Raw genomic sequence first — 16,806 nt, 5'->3', positions numbered from 1 at the left:
TTTTTGGGGTTGTTTCTCTTTTATTTTCTTTTTTCTTTCTTTCTATCATTTTTTTCTCCCTTTTCTCCACCAATTTCTTTCCCTATCTTTCCTTCTGCATTGATAGCTTACCTTCTCTATAACTGTAACTGTGTTGAATCCTAGACATACAAGGATGATCAAGGACTTTATCCTTGAGAATCTCACTGTCTAGTGTGAGAACCCAAATGTCTCTTTCTCCAGCATCTTCACTACATTCTCCCTAGGTAAGGAACCTGAGGAGAGGTATCCCAATTCCAGGCCCAGTGATAGCCCAGGGCTTAATCCCAAACTTCTAAACTAAGAGAATCACTTGCTCCTACCTGACTCTGTCTCTCCCTCTGACAGCCTGACCCACCTGCTGCATGAGGAAGGACAACCTGACCTGGGTGAGTGAGTTTGTCCTCATGGGGCTCTCCAGTGACAGGCAGATTCAGGCTCGACTCTTTGTCCTGTTTGGGGTTGCATATCTACTGACCCTGCTGGGTAACGGGCTCATTGTCCTTGTGATTGGGCTGGACAGGCAACTGCACCTGCCCATGTACTTCTTCCTCTGCAACCTAGCAGTGTTGGACATCTGCTACATCTCCAGTTGGGTCCCCCAGATGCTAGCACACTTCCTCCTGGAGAAGAAGACCATCTCCTTCACTCGATGTGCGACCCAGCTCTTATTCTCACTGGCTCTGGCAGGGACTGAGTTCTTGCTACTGGCAGCAATGGCCTATGACCGCTACGTGGCGGTCTGTGACCCACTGCACTACGTGGTAGTGATGGGCCCAAGGCGCTGTGCGGCCCTGGCATTGGTCTCTTGGCTTGTGGGCCTAGCTAATTCTGCAGTGGAGACAGCGGTCACCATGCGCCTGCCCACCTGTGGGCACCACGTGCTGAACCATGTGTCCTGTGAGACACTGGCACTGGTCAGGTTGGCCTGCGTGGACATCACCCTCAACCAGGCGGTCATAATGGCCTCCAGTGTGGTGGTGCTGCTGCTGCCCTGCTTCCTGGTCTCCCTGTCCTACACTCACATTGTGGTTGCCATCCTGCGGATCCACTCCACCAGCGGACGCCTCAAAGCCTTTGGGACCTGTGCCTCCCACCTCACTGTGGTCTCCATGTCTTATGGGATGGCCCTGGTTACCTACATGCAGCCCAGCTCCACGGCTTCAGCTGAGAAGGACAAGGTGGTGGTGCTCTTTTTTGCTGTGGTGACTCCCATGTTGAATCCACTTATCTACAGTCTGCGGAACAAGGAGATGAAGGCTGCTCTGAGTCGAGTTCTGATGAGAGGTCTCAGTCAACACTTTAATATGTGATTTTGTCACAAGAGATCCTCGCTCTGCAGACAGTGGGCACTAGAGTGTGCCCTCCTGAGAAATGTCTCTTGGTACATGTGCATACATGCGTGTACATGTGCATCTGTGTGCAGCAATGTGTAAGGCAGCAGGTGGGACAATCTGTACTGCTATCCTTTGAGGTAATAGAGTAATGTGATTTTATCTCTGTACTCTGCTTTTGGTCCCTGACTTGTTCTTAAAAATGTGAAGCAATTTAGAGACGTATACACCTTACAGAAAATTAAATGAAAAAGAACGATATACCAGCATAAATGATTTTGAAAGGAGGATTAAACCAGAAATCAGGGCTGTGCATAAAACTTATACCAAGAAAGGCTACTTCCTTGCTAGGATCTCTGATTATATGTCTAAGATTTTGTGCACTCAGCGAGAAAATGGGGGTGGGCAAGCTGTAAGTTACAAAATTCACTGTGCCCATGGGATCAAACAGGCTTTAGGACAGATGCAAAGGTCATCCATGTGACTCACACATGGTCCAGCCCAGCTCTAAAGGGTGGGGACTTCACACAAGGACTTGGAGCCAAAGTCATAGTAATGGTGCCCACAGTCCTGATGAGCAGGACTGGACCATGTGTGAGCCATGTGGACATCACTCTGCATGTTTCCCTCTCAGTCTTGTAACGGTGGCAAATGCCTGGCCAAAACATCAAAAATTCAGGACCTCAAACACATGCCTTTCTGCACAATCAAGTCTACGGATATCTTTTTGTGAAAACTGAGGCTTGTATTCAGACCCCACGCAGGACTTAAAGATCATGAGACAACGATCAGAAATGAGCTGAGCTAATCAGCAAGGAAAGACTTCCATTGCCCCTGGTGATAACTTCTCTATGTTGTAAACACAATTAATGATTGAGCTCTAAACATCCTAAAATATAAATAAAAGCAGTGATAATTTTATCCAGAAAATTGTTTAAAACGACTTTTAAAAATCAGAATAAAGCATCTCCTACTTAAATATTACAAATCCCTGCTTTATCTTTACCATAAATAAACAAAAAAAAAAACATATATTGAGAACAATTCAAACTTAAAAGGAACCTGTCAAGAAAATGCCAAAAGGTTGAGGAGGAAGGAATGGAGTAGCTTTTAAATTCATAGTAAAATTTAAAATTTTTAAAAAATTTTAAAAATATTTTCTCCTTTTTTGTTGAGGTAACATTGGTTTTATACATTGTATAAATTTCACATGTATGTCATTATATTTTGATTTTTGTGTAGATTAGACCATGTTCACCACTCAAAGACTCATTGCCATCCTTCACCATACACAAGTGCCCTATCCCGGTTTTTGCCCTCCTCTCTCACCCCTTCCCCTCTGGTAGCCACCAATCTAATCTCTGTGTCTACGTATTGTTGTTGCTGTTTTTATTTTCTACTTATGAATAAAATCATGCAGTATTTGACTTTCTCTGTCTGACTTTTTTTGCTTAGCATAATACCTTCAAGTTCCATCCATGTTGTTGCAAATGGCAAGATTTCATCTGCTTTTTATAGCTGAGTAGTATTCCATCATGTATATACCACATTTTCTTTATCCACTCATCCACTGATGGGCACTTAGGTTGTTTCCAGGTCTCGACTATTGTGAACACTGCTGTGATGAACATAGGGGTGCAAATATCTTTACACATTCATATTTTTGCGTTCTGTGGATTAATACCCAGAAGTAGAATAGCTGGATCATACGGTAGTTCTATTCCTAATTTTTCAAGGAATCTCCATACTGTTTTGAATAATGGCTGCACCAGTTTACATCTCACCAGCAGTGTATGAGCTTTCCCTTTTCTCCAAATCCTCTCCAACATTTGGTATTTCTTGTCTTGTTAATTATAGCCATTCTGATGGGTGTGAGGTGATATCTCATTGCAGTTTTGATTTGCATTACCCTATTAGTAATGCTAAACATCTTTTCATGTGCCTGTTGGCCATCTGTACATCTTTGGAAAAATGTTCAGATCTTTTGCCAGCTTTTTGATTGAGTTCTTTGTTTTTGTGTTCTTGAGATTTATGAGTTATTTATGTATTTTGGATATTAACTCCTTGTCAGATATATGATTTGCAAATATGTTTTCCCAATAGTTAGGTTGACTTTTAGTTTTGTTTATGGTTTCCTTTGCTGTGCAGAAGATTTTTAGTTTGATGTAGTCCCATTTGTTTATTTTTTCTTTTGTTTCCCCTGCCTGATGCAACATGGTATTTGAAAAGAGACTGCTAAGACCAGTGTTGAAGAGCATACTGCCTGTGTTATTCTGTAGCAGTTTTATGGTTTCAGGTCTTATATTCAAGTCTTTAATCCATTTTGAGTTAATTTTTGTGTATAGCGTTAAAAACTGGTCTACATTCATACTTTTGCATGTGACTGTCCAGTTTTCTTATCATCATTTATTGAAGAGACTTTCCATTCTCTATTGTATGCTCTTTGATCCTTTGTTGAAAATTAGCTGTTCGTAGACATGTGGGTTTATTTTTGGGCTCTCAATTCTGTTCCACTGATCTGTATGTCTGTTTTTGTGCCAGCACCACGCTGTTTTGGTTACTATAGCTTTGCAGTATATTTTTAAATTGGGGAGTGTGATAACTTCAGCTTTGTTCTTTTTTTCTCAGAATTCCTTTGGCTATTCGGGGTCTTTTCTTGTTCCATATAAATTTTAGGAGTCTTTGTTTTATTTTTTGAAAAATATTGTTGGGACTTTGATAAGGATTGCATTGAATCTGTAGATTGCTTTAGGAACTATGGACATCTTTATCATGTTAATTCTTTCAATCCATGGCCAGGGACTATCTTTCCATTTCTTTATGTCTTCTTTGATTTCTTTCAACAATACTTTATAGTTTTCAGTGTACAAGTCCTGCATTTCTTTGGTTAAATTTATTCCTAAGTATTTTACTCGGGATTGTATTCTAATTCTAAATGGGATTGTATTCTTAATTTCTCTTTCTGCTATTTTTTTGCTAGTGTATGGAAATATAACTGATTTTTGTACATTGATTTTGTATCCTGCAACTTTACCGTATTTGTTGATTTTTTCTAAAAGCCTTGGTGGATTCTTTAGGGTTTTCTACATATAAAATCATGTCATCTGCAAATAGTGAGAGTTTTGCTTCTTCCTTTCCAATTTGAATCCCTTTTCTTTCTCTTTTTTGCCTTATTTCTCTGGCTAGGGCCTCCAGTACTATGTTAAATAAGAATGGTGAAAGTGAGCATTCTTGTCTTGCTCCTGTTCTTAAAGGGATAACTTTCAATTTTTCACAGTTGAGTACGATATTAGCTGTGGGGTTGTCATATATGGCTTTTATTATGTTGAGGTGCTTTCCTTCTATACTCATTTTATTCAAGGATTTTATCATAAATGGATGCTTAATCTTGTCAAATGCTTTCTCTGCCTCTATTGAGAAGATCGTGTTATTTTTATTCTTCATTTTGTTGATGTGGTGTATCCTGTTGAATTGTGGATGTTGAACCATCCCTGAATCCCTGGAATAAATCCCACTTGATCATGGTGTATGATCTTTTTAATATATTGTTGTATTTGATTTGCTAGTATTTTGTTGAGGATTTTTTTCGTCAGTGATATTGGCCTATAATTTTCATTTTTTGTGCTGTCCTTGTCTGGTTTTGGTATCACGGTAATGTTGGCTTCATAGAATAAGTTAGGAAACTTCCTCTCTTCTTCAAATTTTTGGAAGAGTTTGAGAAGGAAAAGCATTAAGTCTTCTTTGAATGTTTGGTAGAATTCACTGGGGAAGCCATCTGGTCCTGGGCTTTCGTCTTTTGGAAGTTTTTGATTACTGTTTCGATCTCCTTACTGGTGATTGGTCTATTCATATTCTCTATTTCTCCTAGATGCAGTTTCGAAGGCTTGTATGATTCTAAGAATTTATTAATTTCTTCTAGATTATCCAATTTTCTGTCATATAGCTTTTCGTGGTATTCTCATAATCCTTTGTATTTCTGAGGTGTCTGTTATAATTTCTCCTCTTTTGATTCTCATTTTATTTGAGCTTTCTCTTTTTTTCTTGATGGGTCTAGCTAAAGGTTTGTCAATTTTGTTTATCTTTTCAAAGAACCAGCTCTTAATTTCATTGATTTTTTTCTATTATGTTTTAGTCTCTATTTCATTTATTTCTGCTCTAACTTTTATTATTTCCTTCCTTCTACTGACTTTGGTCTTTGTTTGTTCTCCTTTCTCTAGTTTCTTCTGGTGCACTGTTAGATCGTTTATTTGAGATTTTTCTTGTTTGTTAAGGTAGGCCTGTATTGCTATAAACTTCCCTCTTATTACTACTTTTGTTATATCCCACAAATTTGGCATGTCATATTTTCATTTTCACTTGTCTCTAGGTATTTTTTGATTTCTTCTTTGATTTCTTCATTGGCCCAATCATTGCTCAGTAGCACTTTGTTTATTCTCTACATTTTTGTGGCTTTTCCAGCATTCTTCTTGTAGTTGATTTCTAGTTTCACACCATTGTGGTCAGAAAAGATGCTTGGTATTATTTCAATCTTCTTAAATTTATTGAGACTTGTTTTGTGGCCTAATATGGCATCTATCCTGGACAATGTCCTACGTGGATTCGAAAAGAGTGTGTATTCTGCAGTTTTTGGATGGAATGTTCTATATATATCTACTAAGTCCACCTTGTCTAATGTATCATTTAAGGCCAATGTTTCCTTATTGATCTTCTGTTTGCATGATCTATCCATTAATGAAAGTGGAATGTTAAAGTCCCCTACTGTTATGTGTTGTTGTCTATTTCTCCTTTTATATCTGTTAATAATTGCTTTATATATGTAGGTGCACCTTTGTTGGCTGCATAGATATTTACAAGTGTTATGTCTTCTTGTTGCATTGTTCCCTTTATTATTGTGTAGTGCCTTTCTTTTTCTCTTGCTACACTTTTTGTTTTAAAGTCTATTTTGTCTGATATAAGTATTGCTACTCAGCTTTCTTTTCACTGCCATTTGCATGAAGTATCTGTTTCCATCCCTTTACTTTTAGTCTGTGAGTGTTTTTAGGTCTGACGTGTGTCTCTTGTATGCAGTATATATATGGGTCTTGTTTTTATCCAGTCAGCCACTTTATACCTTTTGATTGGAGCATTTAGTCCATTGACCTTGAAAGTATTGATAAGTATATACTTATTATCATTTTGTTACTTTTTTCTGGATGTTTTAGTAGTTCTCTGTTCCTTTCTTCTTCTCTTGCAATTTCATGGCTATCTTTAGTGTTATGTTTCGGTTCCTTTCTCTTAATTATTTGTGTATTTATAACAAATACATGGTTTGTGATTACCACAAGGTTCATATATAATAACCTATGTAAATAGCAATCTATATTAAATTGATGGTCTCTTAAGTTTGACCTCTTACTAAAAGTCCTATCCTTTTTACTCCCACCTCCTACAATTTATGTTTTTCCATCATATTTAACCTCTTTTGTGTGTATCTGTATCCATTAACCTCTTTTCCTGGGGGTAGATATTTTTAGTATCTTTTTCTATTGACCTTCATATTAGCTTCATAGGTGGTTCATCTCCTACCTTTACTGTGTATTTGCCTTTACCAATGATTTTTTTCTTTGATAATTTTCTTATTCCTATTTGTGGTCTTTTCTTTTCCACTTAAGTAAGTCTTTTTAACATTTCTTGTAAGGCCAGTTTATTGGTGATAAACTCCTTTAGTTTTTGCTTGTCTGGAAAACTCTTTATCTCTCCTTCCATTCCGAATGATAACCTTACCAAATAGAGTATTCTAGGTGGTAGGTTTTTTCCTTTCAGCACTTTGAATGTGTCATATTGCTACCTTCTTGCCTGTAAGGTTTCTGCTGAGAAATCAGCTGACGGCCCCATGGGGTTGCCTTTGTATATTGCTTGTTGCTTTTCTCTTGCAGCTTTTAGGATTCTGTCTTTATTTTTAATTCTTGACATTTTAATTATAACGTGTCTTAACGTGGGCCTCTGTGGGGTCATTTTCTCTGGTGCTCTCTGTACTTCCTCTACCTGGGTCTGTTTATTTCCTTAGTTAAGAAAGTTTTCAGTTGTCATTTCTTCGAATAGGTTCTTTGCCTTTTTGTCTCTCTCTTCTCCTTTTGAGACATGTATAATACAGATGTTAGTATGCTTGATGTTGTCCCAGAGGTCCTTTAGACAGTCCTTGTTCTTTCTAATTCTTTTTTCTTTTTTCTGTTCAGCTGGGTGATTTTCTCCACCCTTTCATTCAGCTTATTGATCTATTCTTCGGTGTCATATACACTGCTGTTGATTCCCTCTAGTGAATTTGTCATTTCCATTATTGTATCCTTCAGTTTTGATTTGTTCTTTTTTATATTTCCCAATTCCTTGTTGAGGTTCTCACTGAATTCATCTATTCTTCCCTCAAGGTCAGTAAGCATACTTATGACCATTAGTTTGTACTCATTATCAGATAAAGTGTTTACCTTTGTTTCATTTAGTTATTTTGCTGAGGATTTATCCTGTTCCCTTGTTCAGAATATAACCCTTTATCTCTTCATTTTGCCTACTTCTCTGTGCTTGTATCTAAATATTAGGTAGATCAGCTACATGTCCCAGTCTTGGAGATGTGGCCTTATGTAAGAGATGCCTTCTGGTGCCCAGCAATGTGCCTCCCTCTCACCACTAGTTCCAAGAGTGTACCCTGTGTGGGCTACATGTGCCCTTCTGTTGTGGGAGAGTTGCTCTTGTTGTGGGTGCATGGGTAGGCTAGGCTGGCCCCTGGGCCGACTTGTAAAACTCAGCTGCATATAGCTGCTATGGTCACTTTAGTCACTTTATTGGACAAGGGAAACCCCAGCATGCCTGGATGCAAGTTCTAATAGCCCATACATGCTGCTGTTTTGTTATTAAGTGAGTCAGACTCCCAGTATGGCTGGTTGCTAGGCTTGGGCGCTCACAATTGCCTTAGGTCTTCACCCTGCAAGGCTGTTGTCGGCTCTCTCAGGAGCACAGCTAGGTGGGGCTGGCCCAAGGCATGGCAGCACAGAAACATTTCAGGTGTTAAAAGGTGGCCTAGATCCCCTGTGTGGCTGTTTGAGATGGCCAGTGGAACAAGACTGCTGTAGTCAACATGGCCCACCAACAACAGGCCCACACCCCACCAAAGCATTCCTACCCCACTCACACTCCCCACTCCGCATAGGCAGACCCACTCACCCTGTTGCAGAGGTCTTACACACTCTGCCTTTGTGGGCTCACAAGTTCCCTGGGGCTTGCTGGTAGGTGGGGAAAGTCCCCAGGGCAGAATGCCTGCCCTGGCTGAGCCAGACTAAATGGTGCACCAGTGGGTGGGGCAAACCTCTATGTTATCAGGCCAGAGGAAGAAATCCAATGACTTCTGCCAGTGTGTCAGTCGCTTGGGAGCTGGTCCTGGCCACTGCCTGCCTCTCTTAAATGCGCTCAGAGCTTACCAAGTGAATCTCTTTTACCAAGGGACTATGCACCTTTTTTTCTGTTGATATTGAGTTGGTTTCTGTTATGGGTAAATCTGTGCATAGGCCCCTTAAGAGCAGGCTTTTCTTTATCTTATGTTCCATAGCTTTTTGGGGCTTATTCCCCACTGGTTTTATTAGCCAGCAAAGTCAGGTATTATGGCACTCATTTCAGTTGTCCTTCTTTCAAAGGCTGCTTGTTGTGGCATAGCTTTTCCACTCAGATACTCCACTCCTCCAAGAAAATCTTCACGTCTTATGATTCCTCCTAGCTGTGAAGCACCATGGCTAGAATGTGAGTTTTTCCCCAGCAGAAGGATATTCAGCCTCTTCCACCTCTGTCAATATTGTCTCTTGTTGTGGGGGTTTCTATTCATCCTGTTTCCAGTTATCTCTCAGAGGTAATTATTCCACAGGTAGTTATAGATTTGTTGTGCCCATGGGAAGAGATGAGTTCAGAATCCTCCTACACCATCATCTTCCCAACAATCCAGTAAAAGTTTTTTTAAATTGAAGAAAAATTCACATAATATATGATTCAGGATTTTAACAATTCTAAATTGTACAATTCAGTGGCATTTAGTATATTCATGCTTTTGTGCAACCTCATGTCTAACTAGTTGCAAATATTTTCAGCACCCAAAAAGGACACCTCACACCATTTAAGCAGTCACTTCTCACTCCTCCCTCCTCCCAGTTCCTGACAACCACTACTCTGCTTTCTGTCCTTGTGGATTTGTCTGTTCTGGACAGACATGGTCTGGTCTTCATGTAAGTGAGATCATACAACATGTGACCTTTCATGTCTGGCTTCTTTCACTTAGCATGTTTTTGAGGTCTACACATGTTGTGGCATGAACAGTGCTACACCCCTTTTTTATAGCTGAATAATATTCCACTGTATAAAAATAACTACTTTTTTTGTAGATTCATCAGATGCAGGACATTTGGGTTGTTTCTACCTTTTGGCTATTGTGAATAGTGCTGCTATGAACATTCATGTATAAATTTTTGTATGAAAACTGGTTTCCAGTTATTTTTGCTATATTCTCTGTAGTGGAATTGCTGGATCATACAGTAATTCTGTGTGTAACTTTTTGAGGAATTGCCAAACTATTCTCCACAGCTGATCCATTTTAAATTCCCACCAGCAATGAACAAGGGTTCCAATTTCTCCACTCCCTCCCAACACTTATGTTCCATGTCTTTGATACAGTGATCCCAGTGAGTGTAAAGTAGTATCCCACTGTAGTTTTAATTTGCATGTCCCTAATGACTAATGATGTTGAGAATCCTTTTGTGTGCTTGTTGGTCACTTGTATATCCTCTCTGGAGAAATGTCCAGCAAAATCTTTTTTTCCTTCATTTTTTAATTGAAGACCTCCCTTCCCTCCCCTCCCTGGACCGTCAGCTTCCCTCACTCACTCCCTCAGTGCCTGCCCACCTCCTTCTCCCCCTAGTACCATCAGCACCTCCATCTGCCTCCTTCCTTCCCTGCTCCATTCTCCCACTGCTCCCACTCCATCGGAGGGGCTCAACCCCAACCCCCAGTCAAAACTTTTTAACTCTCATTTTTAGATCCTTCTCTAACTATTTATTTCTCTCACAAATCAACAAAATATCTTTCTTTTCTCTACTCTCTTTCAAAGTTTTCTCCCCCAACTAGTGCATTTATGTGTAGGCGTTTGCCTGCCCTTTGCCCAGTGTCTGCATTTGGTACAGCAGAGAAACCTCCGGAGTTCTTCCTCCTTAGTTCTTGAGGGAGAACAAATCTCAAGTACTTATAATTTAATATATTTCCTTTATCCTCATCACATACCTATGGAACATCTAGCTTTGAGCAGTGTGATATCCTGGTACACCTTCTAACAGAGCCTGGCTACGAAAGGATCAGCAAAATCATTGAATGAGCAAACTTCGTGTATAAGGTTTTTTGATAATACCAGTTAAAAGTTGGAGGGTGTCAACCAAAAGCAATGATGTTGGCTTTATACTCCTTGATATGTAATTCTTCTTCACTAAACTATGACATGGTTGGGACAATAATCTACTGAGATCTTCTAATCATAATAATAGAAAACATCTCTTATATATAAAATAATGCTTATATTCTCTTCTCCTTGGCAAGAGTACATACAACTCATTTATCCAGAGAAGACTTCAATTCATTAAGTTTAGGTTAGAAAAAGTGGTGAGGGTCCAAAATATTTTCCTACCCATTATTTGAGTTTTAGAATTTAGAAGTGATTTTTGGCCCTTGTCTCTTTAGAGAGAGATTCCATGTTTTTAGAGGACACTTACTCATCAGGAGGAAACAACTGTTGGTGCCTCAAGATAACTCTCTGAGTGGAGCCTTTCTTGATACCACAGAGTGGACTCTGTGAAAACATCCATAAGCAGGTTCTACACTGAGCTCTTGGATGAGAGAACGAATTTTAAAGAAACCACGCCTCAATATGACATTCATTCATTCAGTCAGTCCACCGATTTTACATGCCAACCTCTGTTAGAATCTAGAAAGGGGAACACTAAAAAGAGAAAACACCCTCTACCCTTCGAGCAGTTAGTTTGTTAGAAGTCAGAAAAGAGAAGTGGACAAGCTGGACTTAGTGGAGGAGTTTTTCCAATTCTACCTCCTGGCTGCTGAGAAAGTTGAGAGTCCACGTGTGTGGGCTCCATACTCTCACTAAACTATGGGGTGGATGTTTCTCTTTTAAGATAAAAAGGATAGAGGTCAGGTGATTTGGTAAACTAGACCTCCAGTCTGCTGGCCTGTCCAAACTACTCTTCAGCCTGTTTCCCTTCGTAACTTGGTGGCCATCCAGAGCCTCCATCCTGCCCTGCACGGCAGCATCCGAAACAGTACACCTTTCCTGACACGTTGTTTTTGGACCTGACCTCAGAAAGCTAAGGGAAAATGGACACCCAACACGTTGAAGGCAAAATATCGGGGAGAACTTTTTCACTGATTCACAGTGGAATTTGAGGCAAATCAATCAAAGTGTCTTGGTATCAACTTTTTTAAACGAAGAATGAGATGTGAAGCCAAAAAGATCTTTTCTCCTCAAAGAGTCTTCCAGGTTTATCTCAAAACATATTCCTCTTCCCAAAACCAAGTATTGAGTCTTCAAAAATAAGGTTAAAGTTTCCCTCTAAAACAATGATTCTCAAACTTAGCTTCACATTTTGATTATCTGGGAAACATTCAAAGTTACTAATATACTGATGTCCGGGTTTCTCCCACTTGACATTCTGATTTAATCGCACTGGGGTGTTGTCTGTGCTCAGGAGTTTTCAAAACAACCCAGGGGATTTTAATGTGCAGTCAATGTGGAAGGTGTTTCTCTGGTATCCACCATGGCTCCTGTGGGATTTTCATAAGTGAGCCCCAGTATCTAGAGTTTTTACTTTCCCTTCCAAGCATCCCCTAATGGACATCCAAATGGGCTTTTCTAGCCATTGGACCCTTCACCATGTCCCTGTGGTCTCTCCTTTTCTCACACTAACCAATAGTACTAAAGCCCAGCAAAGGAAACAGGGAGTTGTCACGAGGGCAAACATTTCTTTACTATGACGAGGATTTACATGTAACAAAGCTCCAAAGGTTTTAGAGGCTCTTCACTTACTGGCTTGATCTACGGGCGCCATCAGTTTCCAAATGTTGTCAGTGCAAGCAAGTGATGTGCGCATTCATCTTTTATTAATCACTTACTTTAACATTCAAATAAATGCCAGCATTTCACCAAGGATATAGGATAATCTCAAGAAGTTGGGACATAATTATAGTTGATACAGTGTTCTACAATGACGCCTTGATCTTATCAGCCTGGTACGTACTAAGCCTGATTGACCAATATGCTGAGAACTAAATGAACAATTTTGTCTCTGTCGCTAACCCAGCCTGGATTATGGGAGAAGCAGGAAGAACTGCTGGCTCCAGAGTGAGCAATACGGATAGGAGGGGATTCCAGAACACAAGCCCGACATCTTCAGAATCAGAGAACAATCCTCAAGACCAATGCTTTAATTTTTCTTTCTTGCACCCAACACAAATTCTTTATTGTGAAACATTTGCTAGGGATCTTTGTAAAAAAAAGAAAAATCTGAAAAGATCTAACATTTCAAGAAGTTCAGAGTCTAATGGAGAAAACCTACAGGTCACGGCAGTCCTACTTAAAGTCCTTTATTCAGTCCCAGACTGTGAATCTGATTCTGATTCTGGCCTCTCCAACCTGCCTCGTCCTGCTGGCAACCTGATCTACTTGCTCCCTGAGGAGGGATGCTACTTGGGTGAGCAAGTTTGTCCTATTGGGGCTCTCCAGGCAGGCCCTGTCTGGACTCTTTGTCCTGTTTGGGGCTACCTATCTGCTGACCCTGCTGGGCAACAGGCTCATCGTCCTTCTCATTTGGCTGAATGTACGACTGCACCTGCCCATCTACTTCTTCCTCTGCAACTTCTCGTCCTGGGCATCTGCTGCACCTCAAGATGCTGGTGCATGTCTTCTTGGAGAAGAAGATCATCTCTCTCAACAGATGTGGGATCCAGCTCTTCTACTCCTTGACCCTTAGGGAGACCGAGTTCCTCTTTCTGGTAGCAATGGCCTATAGTGGTTATGTAGCCATCTGTGATTCCCCCTACTATGTGGCAGTGATGGGCCGCTGGCTGTCTCTTGTTTTGTGGGAGTGGTTCATTCCACAGTAGAGACAGTGGTCACTGTGTGCCTGCCCACCTGAGGGTACCACCTGCTGAGCCATGTGGACTGTGTGAATGTCACACACACCAGGTTCCCATGATGGGCTCACTATGTATAGTGGTGATGCTAGTTCCCAGAGCTGAATGCTGGGTGGGAACTGAGTTGTAGAAATAGAGAAATACACAAAAATTCAGAAGGGGAAAGAGGAGGCCTTGCTTTAAGGACCATGAAGCTTTCACTAAAGGATAAAGTATTTGTGCAACTGTGCGTGTGTGTGTGTGTATTTTGGAAAGAAGTACTTTTTGTTTTTGAAGGCATAGATAAATAAATGATTTAAGCTCTGGAATCTTCTTTGTAGCACTGGCTTTTTCCCAAGAAGATTCAAAAGCAGTTTCCACCAATCAGAAATGCTAAATATTTGCTGACCTACTGAACATCAGCATAATTTCCATAATCAATTTCATCATTGTCCTGTCAACTTCACCAAATTCAGTTTATCCATCAAACCCCACATTTAATGAACACCTCCTCTGTGCCCAGCCCTGACTCCCTTCATCACTGCAGTTACCATCGTAACTCCCTCCTTCTGAATGCTGAGAGCATCATGGGGACTGACTGGAACACCATGTGGGTCTCAGAGAGAATATTAATCAATAAGAGATTCCTGTGAAACACCACTATGTGCAATGCACTGAGCCAGGTGCTACAACAGACACAGCAAGTCTAACACAAGGTCCTTCCCCACAACCTGGGGATTCTTTGACAAGTTACAGATAAATAACAAAATCGAAATTGCAACATAATCAACTATGCAAAATGTACAATGAGGCAATATTTGGTTAATCACCAAATATGAGATAGAGATTAAAAGCTACATGGAATTCATGAAATTCCTCCAGAAAGGGGAGAAATCCAGCTGATTTTCAAAGCAATGAAAAGGAAAGAAAAAATTAAATTGGGCATCAGGAAATGGTAGAGTTTGAATAAATGCAGGAGGAGAGATAGGTCCATTCTTGATGAGGGGGAATGACATAAGCCAGGTGTGGAGGTAGAAAAAAGTACATCTGTCCCGACAAGAGTAAGCAAACCAGTTTGGGTGGAGCAACGATTTCATTCTAAAGCGTCATGAGGAGGAAGTAAGGCTGGAAAGAGGGCGTGTGCTTAGCAGGACTTTGAAAACTAGGCCAAGGAATTTGCATTAGAGGCAACGGCCAGATAGCAGAACTTCTGGTGTGGAGAATGTCACATCAAATATAATATTTTAGAAGCTGTCCTCTTCCTCTGCACCGGGACTGATAGACTAACTGAGACAAAAATAAATAACACAACTTTTTCCTTCCTTTTGTCTGACAAACTCTCTATTTCATGCTTCCCTAGAGGGAGTAAGTAAATCAACTATAATTTCATGTACTCTAGTTAGATCAGCCTTCACAGACCAGGTAGAGTTCAAGAGAGGGTTCAAAGACCAGAAAGGTTGAGAAGCCAGAGGACATAGACCAGACATTATCTAGAACATCAGGAAATGTTAGAGGTAAAAATGGATGAATAGATCTGGAAATTGAGATTTGACCATACGGTGTAACTGTAGATATAAGTGCTTTCTGTTTCCCTTTTTATCTGTTTTAATGAGAAGATAACCAGGATATCTGAGGAACACTCCAAAGACTACGTAAGATAAACACAGGTTCCTGGGTGTTGTCTATAAGGTCTCCTCTGATAACAGTCCTGTTTGTCTGATCTTGTGTCCTATGTCAAGGGACAGCTCCCTGGTGAGATGAGCCCCATATGGTCCAGGAGGCTTTCAAGTTTGCTTTCTCACTATTGACTCACAAAGCGAGTCTGAGTCTCACCAAAGGCACTAGTTTGGGATGCTCTCAAATGAATATTTTTTTTCATTAAAATAAAATAAGTCAATGCATGAAGCTCAGGAGAGCAAACTTAAGAGTCCAAGGCAGGAACTAAATTAGGAGAGTATTTCTAGAATCACTCAGAGACAAGGGAGGGAAGAAATGGGTGTGAGGGCATAGTGCTCTGCAGCCATTCTAAACACACCTGGGAATTCACATGGTAGAGGCTCCCTGAGGGCAAGACCTCCCTGCCTCTCCAGGAGGCCACAATCCAATCTCTTCTTTCCAGAACAAAATCCTGCCAAGGCAGCATTCTTTGCTTTACACAGTCACCTGACCAGGGTTACCACTAGAGTCAGCCGTTCTTAGCCTGGAGCTCAGTGATAGGTGTCACGGTCTATGAGCTCCCTGGAATTATGTGTTCAAATGGTATCTCATCCAGTTTTATCACGTCCTTAGGGAATCTCTCTGTGACGTGCTTTCCCCCAATCTCTGCCATGTCCTCCTGTTACACACTCACAGGCCTCTGTGCTTTCCCTCAGTGCACTTTCCCAAATTGTAAATGTGAACTCTTTTATAACTAGACACTTGTCCCTGATTTCCCACAAGACTGTCACCTCTGTGGGGAAATAAACTGGCTGCGATGCTCACCACTCAGCACAGGTCATTGTCTACACAGAAGCTCTCAAAGAGTGCTTGTTAACTGAATAAACTCTCAGACAGTCTGTGCACCCTTCAAATGTTGACACTTCTGGATTTATATTGATTTATATTAATGTGTTTTTAAACTGTATAAAATGTCTTTTATAAATGTCTTTAGTAGTGAGCTGCGATATTTGCCACTAGTTGATAAGTTGAAGGTTTTAGATCAGCTTTCCTGATGCCACACAACTGGACTTAGTGCTAGGAAACGCTGCCAGAATAGGGCAGTGGAAGGTGTAGCACATGGTCACGGGTCCAGCAATCAGTCAGCTCATTGATCTAATTTCTAATATATTTTCTCAGTCTTTTCATGTCTTCCCCCAATATAACAGCTCAATATAGCAACCTTATAAAACATAATACAGAAATAAAATGTAAAGAATACAGCTAGCTAGTAACTCTCTCCATATTCCTGTTAGAATTTCCTCCTTTCCCATTTATATCTCCAAAGCAAAAGAAACTCTGCTCTTTTCTCGCCTCCCTCAGCAGATGTCAAAATGCTACTTAAGTGAATGACTCTCTCGGAGTCATGCCATCTAGGGAGGGGCTAGTGAACACCATGTACTTCAGCATCTGAACCCCTTTTCAGTGATTTGTTATCCTCTGTGAGTGGACTTTCTTTATCTCAGTCATACACAACATATTTGCCCTATTTTGCAACAGGGAAAAAAATGGGAAGAAAAATGGGAAAAACAAGAGTCAGAGAAAGAAAAAGAAAACTGCTCTTTCTTGTAACTAGAAA

The 16,806-nt window shown here is 40.5% G+C and overlaps 2 pseudogenes; both read left to right on the top strand.

Moving 5' to 3' along the window:
• Nucleotides 384-1,331, top strand: OR2R4P (olfactory receptor family 2 subfamily R member 4, pseudogene; annotated as a pseudogene).
• Nucleotides 1,748-13,615, top strand: LOC111773115 (olfactory receptor 2F1-like; annotated as a pseudogene).
• Nucleotides 13,616-16,806: the final 3,191 nt, after the last annotated feature.

This window comes from Equus caballus, chromosome 4, assembly GCF_041296265.1.
Source record: "Equus caballus isolate H_3958 breed thoroughbred chromosome 4, TB-T2T, whole genome shotgun sequence".
NCBI classification, from domain to species: domain Eukaryota; kingdom Metazoa; phylum Chordata; class Mammalia; order Perissodactyla; family Equidae; genus Equus; species Equus caballus.
This window is presented reverse-complemented; position numbering and strand designations above follow the sequence as displayed.